The sequence below is a fragment of the Limulus polyphemus genome, unplaced genomic scaffold (assembly GCF_000517525.1).
Source record: "Limulus polyphemus unplaced genomic scaffold, Limulus_polyphemus-2.1.2 Scaffold3569, whole genome shotgun sequence".
NCBI classification, from domain to species: domain Eukaryota; kingdom Metazoa; phylum Arthropoda; class Merostomata; order Xiphosura; family Limulidae; genus Limulus; species Limulus polyphemus.
In genome coordinates, this window is record NW_013669179.1 from 72,172 (window position 1) to 80,413 (window position 8,242).

At 34.0% G+C, this 8,242-nt stretch overlaps 1 long non-coding RNA gene across 1 annotated transcript in view; it reads right to left on the minus strand.

The window, feature by feature from the left end:
• LOC111088342 overlaps nucleotides 1-4,558 on the minus strand; it is a 40,260-nt gene extending 35,702 nt beyond the window's left edge. Inside the window, exon 1 of the long non-coding RNA XR_002612883.1 lies at nucleotides 4,289-4,558. This is a non-coding gene — a long non-coding RNA (uncharacterized LOC111088342). The remainder of the gene's footprint in view (nucleotides 1-4,288) is intronic.
• Between the last annotated feature and the right edge of the window lie 3,684 nt (nucleotides 4,559-8,242).

The following is an 8,242-nucleotide window of genomic DNA, read 5'->3' on the forward strand; positions in this document are numbered from 1 at the left end:
TCAAGCTCTTCATCAGAAACGCCATTCACTCGTCAATCGGAAAGGTGTTCTTCTCCACGACAATGTACGTCCACACGTGGTACGTTTGACACAACACAGGATTATGGTGTTGGGTTGGAAAGTTCTTCCCCACCCACCATATTCTCCAGATATGGCACCATCAGATTACCATCTCTTTCATTCCTTGCAACACCATCTTAATGGGTAAACGTATGCAAATGTAGAAGGTGTTAAAGAGGACATCGACATGTTTTTTGCTTCAAGGCCAAGTGATTTCTTTAATCAGAGCATTAACAACCTGACTGTAAGATGGAAATGCGTCATCGATAAGAATGGAGACTATTTCATTTAATAAATGTTTTGTTTTGACATATAAGTTGTTCGGTTTTTTTTTATCTAAAAAAAGCGACATTAATTTCTTGACGACCTAATATATTAGATATTTACCAGACCCTTCAAACATCTAGATTAGATAACAAACAAATAATGTATACATACGTTTTAGACGAATAACAAACTCAGGTAATGTCTACATATTTACGTTACACTATTACCAAATTGATTTAACGACTACATTAGACATATATCAAGTTGAACCGACGACTTATGACAGCAGCTATAACTTCCTTCTGAATTGGCAGTTGTCCATTTTAGATGGAACGTGAATTTCTTAATCATCGTTCCTTCGCGAAAATCGACTTTCTTAACTATATTCTAACAAATTCAACTCGAGAACTAAAAATCTCAACGTGTACCTTACACTGCAGTACTAACAAATTCATCTTCTATCTATGAGGAAGATTAAATAATAAAGCAGTCGTCTACAACATACGACAAACAATTATTCTATAACTGTCATCCATAAAGAGTGACTAACACATTAATCTTTTGACTACATTAAACAACTACTAAATTTTAATCTACAATGGACAACTAATAATATTAACTGGCATCTCCATTGGGCAACGTTGGGGTTCATGTTTATAAAATCTCATTGATATACAGATCAGAAAATATCCAACCAAATGAAGACCATAGAAAAAAGCTAATCAATTGAAAAACAATCTTAACTTAAAATTATATAGTGAGAGTAGCAAACCCATTTGTCGTATTCATAACTGACATAATATACAAACAGCACAATTGACAAATTCAAATGTTGGTGACTTGGAAATGTTTTTAATTCTGTTAAACTCTGCAGTAGACAGTTAGAAACGTTAACTTAATTCTGGTAAAGTCTGCAGTAGACAGTTAGAAACGTTAACTTTTAGTTAAGCACCAATCTCTTCAATGGAATATCATCAACAGGTATCGAAACCCGATTTTGAGCGTTGTAAGTCCTGAGATTTACAACTGAGCAGACAGTAAGAAACGTGAATGTCTATACAAGCGACCTCATCTATTTTGTTTTATGATAAACACGGTTAATTAAATATTCCATACATCTTATGAAATAAAACAAAAAAATCTCGATATGTCTATAGTTGTTTGTACCAGGAGTGTTTGTTTTTGAATTTCGCGCAAAGCTACACGAGGAATATCTGCGCTAGACGTCCCTAATTTGGCAGTGTAAGACTACAGGGAAGTCATCTCCGTCACATTATAACGCCCCCACGGCTGAAACGGCGAGCATGTTTGGTGTGACGGGGATTTGAACCCGGACCCGCAGATTGCGAGTCGAGCACCGTAACCACCTGGCCATGCCAGGCCACCAGGAGTGTTGATGATTTTCCTCAATTTCAGCTTCGTAGAAGGCGTAAAACCATTTTCACTGTGATAGATTTCAAAGTTTTAAACAAACACAATATAATGGGTGATAATTTTCTTATCTATAGTTGTATTCAAATACTTAAAAAACTCTGTTATCACTATATATATTTTATATAGTAAAGTTTTTGTTTTGTTTTATAGACAATCTTATCGACAAAACTTGGGATGTTTTAAGATGATATTTATTTCTTAGCATCGAATTTATTGTTCAATACTTTGCTTTTGACACATTGGTCTATTATCAAGATAGTTTTATAAAAGGAAATCCATGTAAATTCTCTAACTTAACTATTTTCTTCAATCTTCAAACTTACAAAGACGGAACTTCAAATTAGTAAAATTTTTAATGACCAGGAAGGACATGTTGACTCCCCGTCATAGTAAAAAAGATCGGTAAATCTTTCACTGTTCAATGTTAATACTTACTGATAGTTTAGCTACTACGTTAACTAATGTTTCGTAGTTTGAACCATTAAAGTTTATGCAGTGCTGTAGAAAGTAATACATAATCAAATGAACAAATACCACATTAAACACATAATAAATGTTGATAAACTTTAACTTAAAAGATTTTTAACAAATCTTTAAATTCCTACAGTTGTTCAGCGGTAAGTTTGCGTGCTTACAAGTTTAAAAATCGGGTTTCTATGCCCAAGGTGGGCATAACACACATAGCCCATTGTGTAGCAGCAAACTCATCTTTAAATATTAATTACAAAAGTTAAAATTCCTGTCTCTGTACAAAATATAAATCATAAAATACTGAAAACAATTCTGAGTGATCGCGAAATAAGATACATCTAGAGGTATTTTTAGCACTTATAACAATGATGATCAGTTAAAATACATTTAGTGCGCTAGTAAATCCTAGAATTATCGGTGTTGTCTGTATTGAATTTTTAAACATATTTTCTTAAACTATTTATTCACAAGATTCCTTGTGAGTTCATAACTTTGTTGGTTACAGGATTCTTAACAGCATACGAGTCACAAAAAATGCTTTAACCAAACATTCCGTCAGTATTCTAATTAGTCCCACTAATTGCGACTAGTGTTCCCTATGTATTTTACACAGAAATTTAGTAATTTCACAAAATATTTTTTCAATCGGTTCTTGACACTGTGTGTTGTGAAAAGCAGAAATATAATATTGTGAAATATGATGCAATAGATGGTCATTTGAGAACTAAATATTAAGATCTCGGTTAGTGACTCTATTGGTTTGTTTGTTTTATTTAATGGAAATGTTGCGAAGTAGAATTTGTATTGTTGTAGTTAATATTAACTTCTGATCAAATCAAGCTGGCTATATACAATAAGTTAAAGGATCAATCAAACTGTGTACTCTTGTTTTAAGTGCAGAAAAAATTCACAACATGTTAAAATATTATATATTTGATTACGTGGAAATATAGTGTTCGTTATTTTATTTTCTCACACAATTCCTTTTATATTTATCTTAGAATTTTTGCCCAAACTTACACAAAGGGATTTACGCATAATTTTAAACTGATAGACTAGAGGGACGACAACTAGTCAACAGCACCCATCGCCAAATCCTAATACTATGTTATACCAATTTTTATGTGTTCACCCGCAGAATAGTAGGATTTGACTGTCACTTTTATACCGTACCCACAGTCCCAAAGTGCGGAGCGCGTTTTTTGTGATAATGAGACGTGAACTATGAAAACTCCGGATAAGCTAATCATTAGGAGACGCCAGGCCTCGACATAAAAGGAACAGCCCCCCACCCCAGTGACACAGCGGTATGTCTGCGGACTTACAATGCTATAATCCGGGTTTCAATACCCGTAGTGGGCAGAGCACAGATAGCCCATTGTGTAACTTTGTGCTTAATTACAAACAAACAAACAATAAAAGGAACGATAGCTAATATATCAAAAATCGGAGACTTGATTTGCATTTAGTTTGCTATATTGTGATAAAATATAGAAATGAATAAAAAACCTATAACCCGAGCGCTTTCGAAAGGTGGAAGCAAGGTTCATATCAGGACTTCTTGAACCTACGTGTTTTCCTAACACCATGAATTATGATAAAATATTATATTCACAGTTATATGACATCCTAAGGTTTGCGTAAGCTCCATAATAACTTGACTTATAAATTCACGCACAGCAGGGTTTAGAAATGGATCACAGATTTTATGATAAACAAGAAAATATTTTCGATATAGAAAAAAAAAATTAGCGACGCAACATAACGGTCCTCTAAAGACTACCTTGATGAGAGTACCCAATGTTTTTTAATGTTTAACCATGTTTTTAACTGACCTGGTACGTAGACTTAGTATGTAAGGATTTTTTACAAGACAATAGTATATCATTTCTGGATATTTATTTTTTCTTACCTTGAAAAAAGCACCATTTATTATGAAAGATAAAAAAAATGAAGGTGAAGGCAACTTGGCCTTTCAGGTTTTTTTTCCCAGAAGTTAAACAAAGTAAGTCCTACCGTGGAAGTAGAAATCCAAGAAAACTTCCTTCGAACTCACCACTCACACTGAGGAAGACCTTCAGATACTGTGTTCCATATCCTGCGAGAGTGTATGAAGACAATCAGAAGGCTCTATGTTTTCATTCTACTGGGTTTTAAGACGAGCTGAAGTTTCTAGTAGGAGAATATATATATTTTTGGCAATTCCTTTTTTATTTCTCTTGCCTGTTAAGCTTTTGTTTGAAAAAGAGGGGAGTCATTCTTCAGTGTCTGGGTTAATTATTTGTATCTAACAATAAGCATATTCGAATTTACACCCTACAGAGCGTGCCATTCACGAGACCAGGATCTCTGATGTTGATTCACGTCTAAATTCGCACCTCCTACTTTTGTTTGAGCTTTACTACCCCTTTTCTTTGAACGCCCCCTCTACTACCACCCTAGGTATCATTAGTGGAATGTTCAAGACAAAACATATGCCTGGCGGTGGCAAAATTATGATCGACTGTGGTGGATATAATTTATTATGATAGCACCAAAATCAATCTGGGAATTCTCCCTAAAGCGACAACCCAAGTAGATTGTTATACAACCCGCTGTGTTCACTCGCTGAGTTATGGAAGATTCCCTCCTTTCTGACCAAAATCAGCCAATGAGAATTGACCTTAAAACAGTAAATGCCACCAGCAGCGACGTTCGAGCTGCAGGTTAGCCTCCTGTCCCAGTGGTTGGTCCCCAGGAGCGTGGACTTCAGCCCGAATGTATAGATTCACTGAGCTTCAATCATGCAAGAAAGCCCGTATATGACGAGACTTTCGTCGTCACTCTTCGCTGTAGGCGCTGGTGGCCAATCACAAGAAGAAAAAAAAACTTCTACAAGATGGGCAATTAATGACGTTTACGTGTTTTCAGCGAGTACGTTTTTCTGCGTAAAGAAATAATTTTGTTTGGTCATAGGTACAAAGGCCTTGGACAGATGGGAAGGACGGGGAAGATTAAAACACAATCGTTTCTCACGGCCAGTTCCTGACGTTCGGGGTCTTTAAAAATTTGCCGTTTTTTTTTTTTTACCTTTAGCATGGTAACGATCGAGGATTAAAGGATTTCAGCTACAACTTCTCATACCTAGGTGTTAACCGATTTAGTTCAAACGAGTTTTAGCTGAGAGAAAACCACAAAAAGGTATATCTCTGCAACAATTCGAAATGAAGAAGGCTTAACAGCAACTTTTTTGTTAAGTACAAGTCGCAGAATAACAAAACAAGAAAAAACAGAAAGTACGAATCAACAGTATTCATACTGTGTAAAGACACACATTGCTTTAGTTCTTTTTTTATCTGATATTGACAAATAAAGAGATTATCCAAATCCGTTAAAGTCTTCTACATTGGTAAGGTATTTAAAAATTGAATTTATGTTTCAAGAAAAGTGAGCTTAGTGATGAAAATTGATCTCACATTTAATTCGTTCTTAACTGGGGAATAATTTCAAGTGAAATCAACTCATTAATAATAGATATATTTGTTTAGGATCAAAATCTAGCATAATTAAATAAATACGTATATATATATTGTTAGAATCCTTTTTCTTCCACTTGAGAGTACAAATCTTCCACTTTTGTGCAAGTAAAATCTCGAAAAGTACGAGGAAAGAAAAAAGTTCATTAAACACATAATAACTCCGCACGCACACTAAAAGAACAATTAAATAAATAGGATTAATATAGGAAATAACAATTTTATTAATTATAATATTCCACATCCAACGCATGCAGTACCTTGTATACAATGTTCATGATAGGATCAAAAAGGTTGACTAATCACATTACGAATAAAAACAACGTTAAAATCCTAGCGCTTTCAACAGATAAGCATGCTTTTAAACATTAAGAAGACAGATCCACTTGTCGAAAGCATTAGCGTTTTACTATTTTTCAATGAAGTTGTCTAATACAGCTTCGACTAGCTGGATCAGGAATATTTTTTTCTGTTAAGTTGTAAAATATATTTGCAGGCTAAACAAGTTCAGGATGCTTTTTTTTTGTATATTATCCAAAGGCAATTACCATGCACACAGTTGAATTCAGTGGGAATATGTTGGTTCGGATTATTGTTTCATATATTGTTGTCTTCCCCACTGAATTCAAACAATAGAAATATCTTGGTTCAGATTATTGTTTTATATATTGTTCTCTCCTCTATTGTTTCTTCTTCTTCTTCCAAGCACTTTTCAATCGACCACTATTTCTCCATTTTAAAGTTGGTAGGTTTATATCTTGGTCTAATACGCTTAAAAAATTTTTCATTTTCTTGATTTAGGCCATTTTAAGGATTTTATGGGGGGTGGGAAGTCAAATAACCTAAAAATGTATATTCTGGGGTCCTGTGCGGTCACAGTTGCAGCAATCATGATGAAAATTGGCATAAGTATAAGTTTTATCCGCCCAACACATTAACATATAAAAAGTTGGATTTACCCATTTTGAATCGTTTTAGGGGAGCGTCAGAACTAACAAAAAAGCGTAACTTGGAGGGTTTTTGGTCAATCACTCGGCCATATTTGATCAATTTACATGGTATTTGGTACAATTTACTATTTCGCAGGTTACATACATATACATACAAAAATGTGGGATATACCCATTTTTGATCATTTTAGGGGGTCAAAAGGTTAAATAAGCCCACCATTTTAGGGGTTTTGACCAATTACTTAGCCTTGTTTCGACCAATTTACATGGAATTTGGTACAAAGATATTCTTTGCAGGTTCCGAACAGAAATATAAATAATTTAAGAAGTTTTGCCTTTTGTTCAGTTTTTAGCAAGGAAAATACAATTTAGGGTTTTCGTGAATTATTTATGTGTATATTAAGCAACTTGCATGGGATTTGGCACAAAGATACTTTTGTTTTTCAGGTTCCAAACAGTGGATATAAACAGTTTTAGATTTTTCTGGTGTCAAAATTGGCCATGTTGGGATTGCGTGGCGGAAACATGTTACATTCACCAGCGAATGTTGGCCTCTTTAATTACACAGGCCTACGAATTTAAACTACATAAAAGTTGTTTTGGTTTTAATAAGGGATTTTCCATAATTCAGCTACGCAGATTTCGAAAATAATATTCATTTTTTTCTATCATGTAAGGATTTTTTACAAATTGGGAAGAAAAACTTTTATTTAGATCAAATTATTATTTCATTTACCACAATGAAAATTTTTTATTATTGTTTGTTAACAAAAATATAAATAAACTGCAGAAAAGGAAAGAACATTGATGTCAAACTAATATGCATCCTCATTCCTCCTGACTTTTGTGTGATATCTACGTCTTTTAGTCTCAAAACTACGTGTTGTGGTCTTTCTCTTATGTATTACATTATGACGTTTTGTGAAAAATCTGTACGTGTTGGAGAAAGATGGATGTCATTTTCGGATTCAGCATACAAGAATTACTGTAGAACATGTAAACATTTCAAGACAATAAAACCATCGCAGGTCTGTGTTATCATTTTGATTCCACTATTTACTGTGTACAATATTTCCAAGTGTAAACTTGTGACTAAAATTTGAAGCTGGCTTTGATAGCACGTAGTTGAGTAAATCGTTTGTATGTAGGTTTGTTTGCGTAGTAAGACAGTTCAATACATCGTATAAAAGTATCCTTTATCCGACTGTAGATTAAATGAGCAATCTCATCTTTCCTTCTAAGCTCTAGAATGTGAAGCAGCCGTAAAAATGATAGAAAAATTGTTTACGATATATTTCCATGTCCACGATGTCCAGTTTTAAGCTCAATCCTCTGAGTACATGAGGTATTAAAATGGCCGACCTAAGCCCGTGTGATAGTTTTGTGTTAAAACTTGGACTGGATTAAATTTTACATGTTGTCATTGGAACATTCAACAGCTTCTTTCTCTGTGTTATTAAATAAATATATTATACGAGACAGTTATTTCTTTTAATGGCTGGAGACGGCTTAAATGGGTAATGAAGAAAAACTTTAATATAAGTT